The 14,940-nt window shown below is 44.7% G+C and overlaps 1 protein-coding gene across 2 annotated transcripts in view; it reads right to left on the bottom strand.

Moving 5' to 3' along the window:
• The window catches only part of SLC12A1 (solute carrier family 12 member 1), a 188,443-nt gene that overhangs the window by 139,432 nt on the left and 34,071 nt on the right, over nt 1–14,940 (bottom strand). The window lies entirely within an intron of this gene.

Consider the following 14,940-nt stretch of genomic DNA (forward strand, 5'->3'; position numbering starts at 1 on the left):
ATGCTTAAGGGTGTGGCCTTGCTCCAGTGGGAGAGTGGCCAGCCACCACAGAGGTTTGGCTAACCATTAAAGAGGACATGTTCTGTGCCTCTTGGTAAATGTACAATAAACCAAATTCTTGTGAAGTATAATGTAACATATGTATAATGCATAATTCAAGTGCACTAGGATAGAGTTTGGAACCTGATCCCTAGAGGAGGAGGGGGGCCCACAGGCAGTGGGGCCCACCAGTGGTTTCCCATGTTCCTCTGTGGGCCAGTCTGACCCTGGATGCGGATGGCATGTGAAAATCACCTGAATCTGCACTGCGATAATTGATTACAGTGCAGGGATGTATCAATTATCACACGTAGGGATAGAGTTTGCTCGCAAGCTCTGACCCTGCGATGACAATCCGCAGCATCATCGGGGTATTTTTCATAAAAAATACTCCGATATCCTGCTGCGCATGCACCGTAACCGCCAACATCACCACTACTGTCGCCAAGTCGACCCCCTCATCGCGACTACCCCCCTGTGCGCCGCGGACTCCCCCGCAGGTTAATATACTTACCAGTCCAGGGACGCTGCTCCTGCAGGGTTGCCGGATGCCAGATCCTGTGCACTGCTGTGACCCCCGGTGCTGTAAAGTGAGCTGCCGCTTTGCAGCGTCACTTTACAGCACCGGGGGTCACAGCACAGCACATGGTCCGATCACCAGCTCCTGGACTGGTAAGTATGTTTTGGGGATTTTTTCAATTAGTGATCAGCTTGTGTGTCCATCAAACATACATAGCTGATCACCGGAGTCCGGTGCCAGGGTGCAGAGAAAGCTGGGCAAAGGCTGCAGATCACTGTGCTGCCCTGTGATTTTGCAAGCCTGAGTTGGCATTAATATCACAGGGCACACTGCAGATTTTCAGTAAATTCGACCACATCGCAGTTCCCATTATAAGTATGGGCAATGTGATGTGGGTTACTAAAAAAAAAAATGACATGGGTTTGGAGCAGTTTTTCATGAAAACTACTCCAAATGCCCTTTAATATATTCAGGTTATACTAACATAATGTAAAAAAAGGGTTGTGAATACACCCTTTTTCACATTATTTTAGTAAAAATAATGTTAATAAATAGGCCTATATGACAGATGTTCGGCCCGACCTAGCAGAGTTGCATAGGACCTGGCGGCTCACTTGCTCCAGGCATCTCACGCTATGTGGCATACTGAGGCTAGATGACCCAGAAAATACACTTCTCACTCACTCAAATGTTTTTTTTTTTTTTACAGTGTACTGACAATTGCAAAAAACAAAAATAATAATTCTGCAGTACTTGTTAGTCACAACCAGGTAACACATAGTCATATATGACATGCACTGCATGCTGTAACATTTTTATATTATGCACTGCGTATATTAGATTTTTCCATTTACACCAAGTGTATAAATCCCCACATTTGCAAACATATGGTAAGACATCAACCACATCAAGGTGTCTCTGCTCTGGTGGTCCTACGCTACATAATAATAACAACACTTTAGGTCATACATTAGTTTAGAAGTTACTGAAACTTATGAATTTCTGACACCTCCATAAAAGCTTAAACAGATTTATTGCGTTTTGCTGTTTTTAAAGACACCAGCCAAGATGTAGTGAAGTTCGAGTTAAACGGCCATGCAGGACGTTTTTTTTTTTAAAGGGGCAATCATTTACAAGACATGGTTTACACAGATTCTTGCCGTGGCATTTACTTATTATTTATACCATCCTGTGCATTGTTGCATGTATATACAGTCTTGTTGCTCATAACACCCTGTGCATTGTTGCATATACATATTGATTGTGTTAAGATTATATTCCAACCTGTGCATTGTTGCACTCACATGCATTTGGTTATTTCTCTCTGCTTGTGTCTCACCGTACTGCAATTTACTCTTGCTCAGCCTCCAATAGTTGCCTTGTCCATACATAAAACCTGGGGGCATCTGAGTACAGGGTGGACCTGTACTCAGATGCCCCCAGGAAAGGTGGCTGCTATAGGAGAAGTCTAGCATTGCAGGAGGCTAAAAGACCACCAGGTAGCCCATAGCTCACTGTAGTCCACGTGACAGGATCACCAGCCCACAAACTGTAGCTCCATGGGTCGTTTATTTCTGGATGGATCCAGCGCAAAATCCAGCCCAGATTCTGGCAGGCCAAATCTAGGATTTGACCCAGCAGCTACGGGACCTTACTCTTCATGTGGACACTCAGGAAGAAACTAACAGAGCAAATGAAGGATTTTCCTGTCCAATATCCTACCATGGCCACTTTAGATGCACTTATGCAGTTAGCCATTAAAGTAGATAGGCAGATCTGGGAATGGAGGATGGAGAAAGAGGTTCCCACATCTTCATCTCGTTGGTTTGTGTCAGAGGTTGCGGAGGATGCTGAGGAACCCATGCAAATTGGGGCTTTCCGCTTGACACCTCAAGAGAAGGCTAGATGTCCTGGGATTATGCCTTTATTGCAGAACCAAGGGACATCTGGCAAACACTTGTCCACAGAAGGCTGAAAACAAGCAGACCCGAGAAATTCAGGGAGCTTTTTCTCAGGTCTCTGTTTCATCTCCCTGAATAATTCTTTTTTGTTACCCATTAGGGTTACTACCCCTTCTGGTCCAATTGAAGTAACTGCTTTTGCAGATTCTGGTGCTGTCAGAAATTTTATGGACTTGGAATTTGCTCTTGCCTGAGGATTTCCTATGGAGACTCTTTGTCCACCAATTTCCATCTGTGGTTTGGATAACAATCCATTTCAAAGTGGGCGGGTGAACGCCTGGACTCCAGCCCTCCAGTTTTTTTGTTGGAATGTTACATTGTGAAGAGTTGTCTTTCTACCTAGTACATTTTCCACTCACTCCAATTGTACTGGGCCTTCCCTGGCTAAAGACTCATAATCCAATGTTCAACTGGAGTACTGGAGATCTTTTTCCTGGGGCATGGAATGTGCTGCCAAATGTTTGACCATGTCTGCCCGTATGGCACTCTCAGTCCCTGAAGGGTTGCCAACCCAATATATGTCTTTCATGGATGTCTTTTCCAAACAGCAAGCTGAATCTTTGCCTCCCCACCGTCCTTATGATTGTGCAATCAATTTTATTCCTGGAGCTAAACTTCCTAAAGGCCGCCTCTACGCTCTGTCTTTGCCCGAGACAAAAGCTATGGAGGAATACATCCGGGAGAGTTTAGAAAAAGGCTTTATCGGGCCTTCTAGTCACCGGTGGGAGACTTTTTTTCTTCGTTGGAAAAAAAGACAGCTCATTACGGCCATGCACAGATTATAGGGGATTTAATAAAATAACAATAAAGAATTCATACCCATTGCCTCTGAACTCCGTCTTGTTTGATCAGCTCAGAAATGCTACAGTCTTCTCTAAGACTGATTTATGAGAAGCATACAATCTTATCCTGAACCGGCAGGGGGACAAGTGGAAAACAGCATTTAGTACCCACTCAGGACACTACAAGTACTTAGGAATGCATTTTGGACTCTCCAACACCCCTGCCGTCTTCCAGGATCTCATAAATGACATTCTCCGGGAATTCCTAGGAAGATTTGTGGTCATCTATTTAGATGATATATTGATCTACTCTGTCTCACTCAAAGAACACTGAGCTCATATTAAAGCAGTCCTCACCAAGCTCAGGGAAAATCATCTTTATGCAAAACTTGAAAAATGTGAATTTGAGGTAGAGAAAGTGGCCTTGATAGGATACATCGTCACCTCGAAAGGTTTCTCTATGGATCCTAAGAAACTTCAGGCAATTGTGGATTGGGTTCGTCCTTCCAATCTAAAAGCTACTCAACGTTTCCTCGGTTTTGTGAATTATTACAGAAGATTTAGCGATTCATTTTCTTCAATTGTAGCCCCAATTGTGAGTTTAACCAAGAAAGGTGCGAATCCTGCTCATTTGTCACCACAGGCGATTAAGGCATTTGAGGACCTTAACAAAGTTATCTTTGCTCCTGTTCTCTGGCATCCCAATCCAGATATACCCTTCATTGTAGAAGTGAATGCCTCCAAAAATGGTGTTGGAACTATTCTTTCACATGAGGATCCATTTAGTCATAAACTCCACCTCTGTGCCTTCTTCTCTCGGTAATTTTACCCTGCTGAAGTCAACTATGATGTAGGAAATTGTGAGCTCTTAGTAGTCAAATGTGCTCTGGAGGAATGAAGACACTGGTAGGAGGGGGCAAGGCATACATTAACCGTATTCACTGACCACAAAAATTTAGTTTATCTTGAATATGCTAAAAGATTGAACTCTCAGCAAGCCAGATGGGCATTGTTCTTTGCTAGGTTCAATTTTGTAATTACCTATAGGCCTGGCTCCAAAAACATCAAAGCTGAAGCCTTATCCCGGAGATTTTTGTCTAACCATGAAGTCTCTAAGTCTCCGGAGATGATTCTTACCCCAAGATGCATTCTTGCTGATCTCACTATGAATCTTGCCTCTCAAGTCCAGTCAGCACAGACACAGGCCCCATCTGTGACTCCTTCAGGACTCCTATTCATACCAGAGAAACTCAGATCAGCTGTGTTATCTGAGTTCCATTTCAACAAGACCTGAGGACATCCAGGGATTAATCAGTATGGTGGCCAACTATCAAGAAAGACATGCAGGAATTTGTTAGAGCCTGTCATGTCTGTGCCAAAAACAAGTCTCCTCGTGTTCTTCCTTCTGGACAATTACTTCCTCTGTCTGTACCCTCCAAGCCATGGACCCATCTGTCTATGGATTTTATTGTGGACATGCCAAGATCTTCCAAATGCTCGGTCATCTGGGTAGTAGTTGACCGTTTCAGTAAAATGGCTCATTTCATTCCCCTGTCTAAACTGCCTAATGCTAAGGATCTTGCTTTATTGTTCATTCAACACATATTTCATATTCATAGCTTACTGCAAGACATCGTCTCGGATAGAGGCTCTCAATTTGTAGCCAATTTCTGGAGGTCTTTTTGTGCGGAACTGGGGATCAATATCAGTCTCTTGTCAGGGTATCATCCACAATCCAATGGACAGACAGAGTGGGTTAATCAATCATAGGAGCAATATCTACGGTGTTACATCTCTAAATACCAGGATGATTGGGTTGACCACCTACCCTTTGCAGAATTTGCATATAATAAATCTGGATATTGTTCAACTTACATGCCTCCTTTCTTTTGTGTTTCCGGTGTTCATCCTAAATGTAATACTTTAACTCCATCACAAGAGTCTAGTTCTTCTTTTTCTCCCATGTCTCGCCTCAGGAGGATTTGGAGGGGAGTACATAAAGCCTTGGAGGATGCGGCTGCCTGGTCTAAGAGATTTGCTAACAGATTTCGGAAACCTTGCTCTTTCAAAGTAGGAGACATGGTGTGGTTATCTGCCCGGAACATCAAGCTCCGCCAGACATCTCAGAAATTAGGTCCCCATTACATTGGGCCATTTCAAATCATCCAGAAAATCAATCCTGTTGCTTTCCATCTTCAATCACTCAGATCTTTGAGAATCAATAATACCTTCCATTATTCTTTGTTTTAACTGCTTCACAGCTACAGCAGAGAAACGCGTTAAGGGTCACCCCCTGTGTAGCTGAAGAGCCTTATCTGGAGTTCGCCATCTAAAACATACCAGTGCTATCCATTTGGTTCTTTCACCTCCAAGTGCTCTACGGCTGCGATTTCTGCCCCGGCGACCAGTGGAAGCCAGCCACTTTGCATTTACTTCCAAGCGCTCCATGGCTTTGTGCCGCACCGCTGCTGAGAAGCCCTGTCTTGGCGGCCAGACTCTGACAGCTTTAAACATCCAGCTGCGGAGCACACTAACTCGGCTGTGTCATCTTGGTGCCTGCTCTTTTTACTACTGGAGCCATTTCATAGGGTCATTATGCACTCACCTGTGTTTCCATCTTCAATTGTGCCTATATACTAGATCGCCAACCAATGTAAATTAACAAACTATAATTCTAATTTACCATCCTCGTCCTATAGTGAAGCACGGGTATTCAGCTAGTATATTATAAAGGAAGATGGTTTTATTACAATATTCACTAATGCTAAGATAAAACTCTAGTTTTAATTGAATGCTTAGAGGAGGAAAATTCTCAGGGATCCAAGAGTCATTTTGAATATGTTTTACTTACAAGAGACTACATTCTATTTCTGGTGATCATAGCATTTACTTTTGGAGCTACATATTAAAGCTTCATTATCATCTAGGTTGCAGAACATTTGCTGCTGACACTTTAAAATGACTGCAGGACAGTAGGGGAGCTGCAGAAAAGGGTGGGCTGGACCCAGTACATGGACAGCTTAGTCCAGCCTTAGCAGGGCCAGCCACCCTAATCTATTCCTCCCCACCTCCCACTATTCTTTCACTTCTGTCCTTATTCCTCTGCACAGAGAGAAACTTCACTAATGCAACACTTCTGGAAGGCCGCAGAGGGGTCTACCACCAAAAGCATTTTCCAAAACTGGAGGTAATTGTGTTGGGGGATTATAAATTTAATGTGGAGGATGGGTGGAGTAAGTAGATTATTGTTATTTGGAGGCTGGTGTGGGCAGTTAATGTACCCAACATTCCAATATACGGACCAGCAACAGTTGATTTCACGAACCCAGCAGCATTACACAGACAAATCTGCAGGAAAAGCTTGGAGAGAGTAACAATGTCTGCCAATTATCTTGAAATTGGGATGGTCCAGGTTTTGGAAAGTTTTTGCAAGCTTTAAAGAGGAGCTACGTACAGCTAACAATGATTATATAACACAAAAAGCTTCCTTATACTTTTTAGTGTGTTCATATACCTGGACCCAGTTAAGGAAAGAACACATCTATACATCTCAACAGTAAACAAATTTGTTACTAACAATAGTAGTAAGGGGCACCTCCGGTAGGAAAAAATTACGGCCTTAAAGAGCATCAGCCCTAGAGGCGTGGCTTGTCATCGGAGGAGAGCAGTCGCAACTCCCTGCAGCTCCTGCTTTAACCTTACACTATCTCCCTCCTAACCCACTCAAACCCGCTCATTTGTCCCTTCCTTCCCTTCTATACCCCCCCCCCCCCGCCTCCTTTGCTGCCGATAATCTGAAGCTGCGGAGTCAGGGAGCGTCAGAAAAGCTCCTGCGGACTGCGGCCTACACTGGGCTCTGAATCCGGGGCCTCAATTTACCACCCCACCTGGCGGACTTCCAGCCGCACCGTTTTAACGGCGCACAGCCCTACTTCTCTCCTCCCGGCGGCCCCCGGACCTGGATGCCTGCGGGGTTCGTCTCTCTCTGACCCGCGATTGCTGCTCCTGCGGGAGGCCCCGACTGGCGGTGCCCGGCCGGCCTTCTAGATACAGTGGCGGGACCCGGCGGCTCTTTCACATCTGCTGCTGCGGCTGACTGGAGCAGAGCGGAGTGCAGGGGAGAGGATAACAACACTGTACAGCCAGCAGCATTACTGGTAAGGTGTCCTCCCCTGTACAGCTCCCAGACGCCATTTCCCGCTAGCCCACCACCGGGTTCTCCCACCCACACATCCCGCTGTCCCCCCCTCATCACCCCCTTTTGATATCTGAGGGAAGAAAAAAAGGCAGCAGCCTGCGCCCTTGGCACACCATACGGGCCGCTGGCCACAATATATGTCCATCCTCAAGCTACGCTGGGGTCTGGTGCCGGTGGGAGACGGGAGCCGCACTGCTGATATTGTCCTGTATTAGCAGTGGGGTGAGGAACTCCCCCCCCCCCTCATCAAGACAGGGACGCTATATACCTGCCTCAGTTCGCTGCCCTCTCCCCGTATATCGCCCACCATTCATTCGGCTCTTCTCAGGATGTCCTATATGGGCGGACTATGATTATTCCATCTTACCCTCTGTGTGGGTTGACCCCGGACCTAGATACCTGCATTGAGCCCGCGGCAATGTGACACCATACTGGCCCTGCGCTTTACGTGTGAGACCCGACACACCCCTGGCATCTCTTACTCTCTGCACACCTCCGCAGCGGCTGATATTCTATGACTGCATGGAAAAGTTCCTAATTCCTACGTCAATAACTTCTGCGGGGGCTTCACTGCCATCTTGTGATGGAACCCCTGGTGGTAACTCCTCTGACTCCGACCGCTCAACTTCACGCTCTGCGTCTCAACGCACACGTAGATCCAGACCGCCTATTAAGCAGCCGAAAATGAAGCATAACGACCTGTTCTGGGCCCCCTGCTGGATGAAAAATTAGCGGGCATTAAAGAAGCCATCGAATCCACGCTAACCCAACTCAACCAACATTCCACACGTTTAGACGAAGCGGAACAGCGGATTTCCATGCTGGAAGATGACTTGTCCTCAGCCCAGAGAACCGTACAAGCCAACCAATCGGAGATTGCTGACCTATCAGAGAAGATCGATGATCTTGAAAATCGCAGCAAGCGTATTAATCTGAGGGTCATCGGCATCCCGGAATCGGTCAAGGGTCACGAACTCATAGACCTCCTCTCATCTGGCATCCCAGAGCAACTAGCTATGGATCTTAAAGGAGTCCAACTCATGACTGAGAGCTCATCGGCTCGGGCCGGAGCGGAGGAACCCCACTGGATGTCCCCGTCCCGTCATAATGAGAATCTTGAACTATGCCGACAAGATGAAACTTCTTGACCACTATCGTAAAACGGCCTCCTTATCCTACAACGGAGAACGCCTCCTCATCTTTCAAGATTTCTTGGCACTTGTGGCGGCCAAACGCAGAGAGTTTGCTCCCATTTGCAAACACCTCTTCGACACCAAGGTCAAGTTCTCTCTCCTCTACCCAGCCCGCCTCCGGGTTTTTGAAAACGGCAAACCACTGTTCTTTGATGAACCCAGGAGAGGGGAAGCTACACTTCTCTTTACCCGATACTTGACTTTGACTATTACCTGCTAGCCTATTGCTTGTCATTATCTTGATCCTTTCTCACGGGTCTCATTTGTGGAGTGCCATGTATGTGAAGCATGAATGCTCCTAGCTCACTCCTTACTTGTTTACAGTTCTTACTGTTCTTGTTAATATTTCTGTTTTTTGGTTTGTTTTGTCTGCCTGACCCGGGGACTCATGCCCCTCCTAGGTTGTCCTCCCCCCGCTCGCTGGGACGGGGTGGGGCCCCATTTTACCTTTCACATATTCATCATATTGTTCCCAACTATAGGTGTGGGTTGATATGACTTCTGTGGCCTCCCCACACTCTCATAATACTGGAGTTTCCCACAATACCCCGCTACGCATAATCTCCTGGAATGTGGAGGGGCTTAACCATCCCGTTAAGAGAAAGAGTCTCTCATTTAAAACGTATGGCTCCTCAGATAGTATTCCTTCAGGAAATGCACTGGTTAGATGACCCTCGGAACTCCTTACGGGCTCCTTGGATAGGGGAATGCATCTCGGCCCCATATCACACCAAAACATCGGGGAGTGGCCATTATTTTCCATGCTAGCTTACGGCACTCGATCAGTAGGAAACACATTGACCCTGAAGGCAGATTCGTTTTACTTGACGCACTAATCGATGATATCATGTATACCTTTCTTAACATATATGCTCCCAATGTCTCCCCTGACTCTTTCTTTGCAGCTCTCCTATCGACGCTCCTTCAGTGGGGCGGCCAAAACTTGGTTGTGGGTGGCAATTTCAACTTGGTATTCGACCCATCCATGGACAGATCTCGGGTAAGTGCTTCAGTCTCTCTCTCCACCTCTCAACTACTGTCTTCTTTCTGCACACAACTCGACTTACTTGACCCCTGGCGCATCTTTCACCCAACCCAGAAGACTTTTCGTTTTACTCTCACCCCCATTCCTCCCACTCTCGCATTGATTATATCTTCACTTCCACATCTCTCTTCCCCAAGGTTACACATACGTCTATTGCAGACATCATTAGTTCCAATCATGCCCCTATACTCATAGATATCCGCATGACTCTGTCTCCTCGTGGCCCCCCAAGTTGGCGTTTTCCAGCATATCTCCGCCACTCTACTGATTTTCTTCTTCACCTCAAACAATCTTGGTTTAATTACACTTTGGACAATAATGACCAAACACTAGACTCCCCTGTATTTTGGGGTGCTGCTAAGGGGGTCCTTCGAGGACATATCATGTCCTATACTCACACCAAAAGGAAAAAATTCTCTTTGCAGCTGCAGGCTCTGAGTGCGTCACTCACCTCCTCATATCGGAGATACAAACAACACGATACCCCAGCCTGTAAGGAGGCATATCTCTCAGCAAAGCTCATATATGACACTTTCCTCACTGAACGGGCTCAACTCTCCTATGACTATCAAAGGAATAAGTTTCACAGATGGGGCAACAAATCGGGCAGATTATTAGCCAATTTGATTAAGGGTCCCAAATCCCGCACTTGGATCAACGCCATTGACATCTCCGGTAAATTAGTTTCAGACGCAGACTCTATTTGCACCGAATTCATGCGCTTCTACCGCTCCTTATACACTAAAGGCCCTGACGACCCTGCTGCTAACTATTCTTTTCTCAAATCCGCTGATCTCCCGATCCTCTCTCAGGAAGAAAGAGACCTGCTAGACAGCTCAATTACCACTGAGGAGGTTATAGACACTATTAAAAGCTTACCTAATAACAAAAGCCCTGGCCCTGACGGCTTTAGCGCAGAATTTGACAAAATGATGTGTGATGAATTGGCCCCTACTCTTACATCCCTTTACAATCACATTCTTTCTTCCAAACTAACCTCTATTAGGTTCAATGAGGCTAAAATCATTGTCATAGCAAAACCTGGCAAAGACCCCTCCCTTCCCAGTTCCTACAGACCGATATCTCTCTTAAATCAAGACTTTAAAATCCTAACCAAACTCATGGCCACTCGTTTACAATCTTGTCTGTCTCGTATCATATCACCAGCCCAGTTGGGCTTCCTTAGAAACAGGCAATCTGTGAAAGGCATTAGGGCAGCTCCGGCCGCTATTACTCACTCTCGATCCCATAACTTAGTCGATAACATCTTGATTAACCTAGACACGGAGAAGGCCTTTGACAAGATCGCCTGGCCTCACCTAGATCGGGTCTTGCACTACCAACATTTCGGAGAGAAGTTTTGTGGTCTTGTCAACGCTCTTTATGCTACCCCTATGGCGCAGTTGCTGGTTAACAATATCTCTTCCACTCCCTTTACTCTCAAAAGAGGAACCAGACAGGGATGTCCCCTCTCTCCCCTCCTTTTCAATTTGGCCTTAGAACCTTTTATACGCCACATTATTAATTTAACTAGTTTCAAAGGCATCTTGATTGGTACTCAAGAATTGAAAATCATAGCATTCGCAGATGATATCCTCCTTCTCACTTCGAATCCCAAACAATCAATTCCGGCACTACAAGAAGCTGTAACCCGCTTTTCTTCTTTTGCAGGCTTCTTGATTAACTATGACAAATCGGAAGCCCTTGCCATATTTCGACAAGCCACTGTAGGCTGGGACCCCTCTTTTCCGTTCTGATGGGCCCCCACCCATCTCACTTATCTAGGAATTCAACTACCCGCTGATCCCTCTCTTCTTTACTCCTACAATATCCCACCTATTCTTACTAAAATTCAAACTGAGCTAGGCCTCTGGAGAAATTTCCCTCTCAACCTCCTAGGACGATGTAACCTTGTCAAAATGGCAAGCTTTCCCAAACTGTTCTACGTACTGCAGATGGTCCCTGTTTTCTCACGAAATTGAATTTATCCCTCCTTAATGCACACATATCTAAGTTTATATGGGCCAATAAACGGCATCGGATAAGTTTTCTCAAGCTGTCCCAATCAGTTCAGAATGGGGGACTAAATTTGCCTGATATAGAGCAGTATACTAGGGCCTGCCTTCTCCGCATAGCCATGGATTGGCTCAACGCCACAATGTCTTCACCGACTCGACGCTGGACTCTCAACTATGCGCCCCCTTGTCCCTTAGTTACGTCCTACATGCCAGTAATGCCACTTTGAAGACGCCTCACCTAGAGAATACCCTTTTAACCTCTACTATCTTAGCATGGAAAAGGTCTAGGAAATCATTAGATATACATTGTCTTCATTCCCCGTTTCTCCCTTTCCTGGAGAACGTAGACTTTCACAACGGACAGGCCTCTTTTCCTTTCAACAGCTGGCATACAGCGGGAATCACACATATTCGCAATCTCCTCAACTCCTCACATGAACCGCTCACCTTCATTGAAGCTATAGATAAATATAACATCAACCCCAACCATGAGTTCTATTACTATCAGGCCTCTCATTATGTTCGTTCAATCCTGGCACGACTTGATGATAGGGATTTCCTCAACCCCCTTGATACGCTCCTACACTCCGGTACATACTCCATTTCAACTATCTACGCTCGAATCCGCATGGACATTATCCCCTCTTCCGATCTTATACAACTTACAAAATGGTCATCCCAAATCCCTTCTTTATCCCCGGAAGCGGTATTGGACTGCTTTAATACATCTTTGAGGCTTATTCCAGCGATCAGGAAATATCATATAAAATCTTACATAGGGCTTACATTTCTCCAAAATGAAGTCACCTGATGGGCCTCTCGGAGTCTGCAGCATGCGTCAAATGCTCCGCACCAGTAGCCGACATTATGCACTGCTTTTGGCACTGCCCTCATATACAAACGTTTTGGGGCAAATTGCAAGCATACAGCTCCTCCACATTAGGTATTAACTTTCAATATACCGCCTCTTGGGCTCTTTTTGGTCATCTCCTCGATCAGCCAACCATTCCCTCTACCGACAAAAAATTAGTGACTCTCTTATCAGCTGTGAGGAGAAAAGCTATTCTCCAGCAGTGGATACATGCTACTCCCCCCTCCCTACCCATGGCCACCTCCAGACTGCTCTTTCTCTTTACCATGAGGTATGTTTGGGATTATACAGTTGCCGTTCTATATTTCCTCGTTCATGCATTTTTAGTCTTGTATATTAGGCTCTGTACCTATTACATGTACTGCTTATTTTGGTTTGTACCTATACCTCAATAAAATATATTTGGGGGGGGGAAAAAGAGCATCAGCCCAGCGTCTACAGAGTGCAGTAGTTAGCATGTTATGCTGGGAGGAGTTTGGCATATTAGCCTGCTTTAAGCTAAATTTGGCCTGGACAAACTTGGTTATGTATCATCCACATTCATCCACATACAACATATATATATATATATATATATAGTTATTATATCAGTTATTTTATATTCACTCATTCATTTCATCTATTAATTATAACTTTATATTCATTTATTATAGGGTTTTAATTTCTTTTTCGATCTTGACCTTATTTCTTAATGACAGGAAGTGATGTGATCTTCCTATGGTATTAATACCTTGCTGGTGGTGCTCTCTCTCAGTTACACTCTGGACTCTGAGAGAACCACCAGCTGCTTATCTAGTGAGTACCACTGTTACTACCTTGCCTTCATATATTGATACAGGGGATATTTTTGTATTTTGTTATGTTAACTAAATCATACTTTGCTTATAATCAGCCATTAATTTAATTATATTATAATGAAGGGAAAGTTAAAAAGTTTTTGACATGATTGACAATGAGCCCCCCATGTAAAATTATATACCTATTATTATAGGTTTCTTTCATTGTGAAGAAGCTATTATCTGAGGCTACGTACTAGTCTTCTCAACATCGAGCCAGAACTTATTTAATTTGATTGTGTGGCCGGTATGTATTTGGACCCTTTTTTTTTTTTTTTTTTGGAGTCTACAGTTTTTTAATCATTGTTTTAAAAAAAAATACTGGTCCATTTCTTTAGGTTGCTTATTATATCATGCTATATATGAATATGGCTTTCCTGTAATCGCGGAATTCAATCAGCAGTTTATCTGCTTTTCACCAACTCTGGGTATGTACCCCCTTTTTCTCCCCATTCCAATTCATAAGACCTTACACTGATAGTAATTTTGTTTTCACTCATTAGGTTTTATACCTTTTTATTGTTTTATCACGGGATACTTGTCCTTTCAGGATATTCCCTAAACTAGTTGGCACCCGGTATGTATAGGCTTACCTGTTATTAACAATGATCAAGAGCCATATACCTTTTATTAAGTTAGTATATATCTTTGTTTAGATTAATACCCCTGAAGAAGTCCCAGATTGGGACGAAACGCGTTGGGTTTCTTCAAGATCTGCCTCCACCCGTCGCCACATGCAGTTCAGCCAGTAATATTGAACCAACATTGGTTGTACACTTATTATCATATATTTGTACGTATTGTATTGCCTAAAATCCAAAAAGGACTGTTTTTATGTGAATGGTAAAATCCCCTGTTTTTATGTATTAAACATTTGGATTCCCGAATTATTGTTTATATTTGTACGGTTGTGGATGACAGTTACGGTATGTTCTAGCGCACCCAGAATCCCCCTTTTTTCTTTATCTTTATATTTGAACCTCATCTAACAGGAGGTTCTTTCTGGTGTGCAGCTCGGTTCACATATACACAGCGCCTCAGGGTTAAACCCCCCTTTTTATATATATATATATATATATATATATATATATATATATCTAGAGAAAAAGACAGAGAGGGCGCTCCATAGTGCAATAAAGTTTTAATTTCATAAAAGCACAGAACTCTTGTTAAAATTCACAACGTTATTGCTCGTACCAAAACAAACTTTGCTGTGGGCTTAATACCACATGGTTTAAAACAGAAACATCCCCAGCAATACTGCAAACCTCCGGTGACCATCCAGGACGGGACCTCAAACCCGTGCAGCTGGACCGCTACTCACAGCCGCTGCACACCGGGACACCGTCACTCACTGATACCAGGGAAGGCAGGAGGGGGCTCGATCGCACACGTCAGCAGGCCACGCCCCTACGCGTTTCGTCACAGACTTCGTCAGAGGGCTGGCCTGCCGTCCGAATGCTAATCCTTTTAAAAC

Source organism: Pseudophryne corroboree, chromosome 6 (genome assembly GCF_028390025.1).
Source record: "Pseudophryne corroboree isolate aPseCor3 chromosome 6, aPseCor3.hap2, whole genome shotgun sequence".
In the NCBI taxonomy this organism is placed as follows: Eukaryota; Metazoa; Chordata; class Amphibia; order Anura; family Myobatrachidae; genus Pseudophryne; species Pseudophryne corroboree.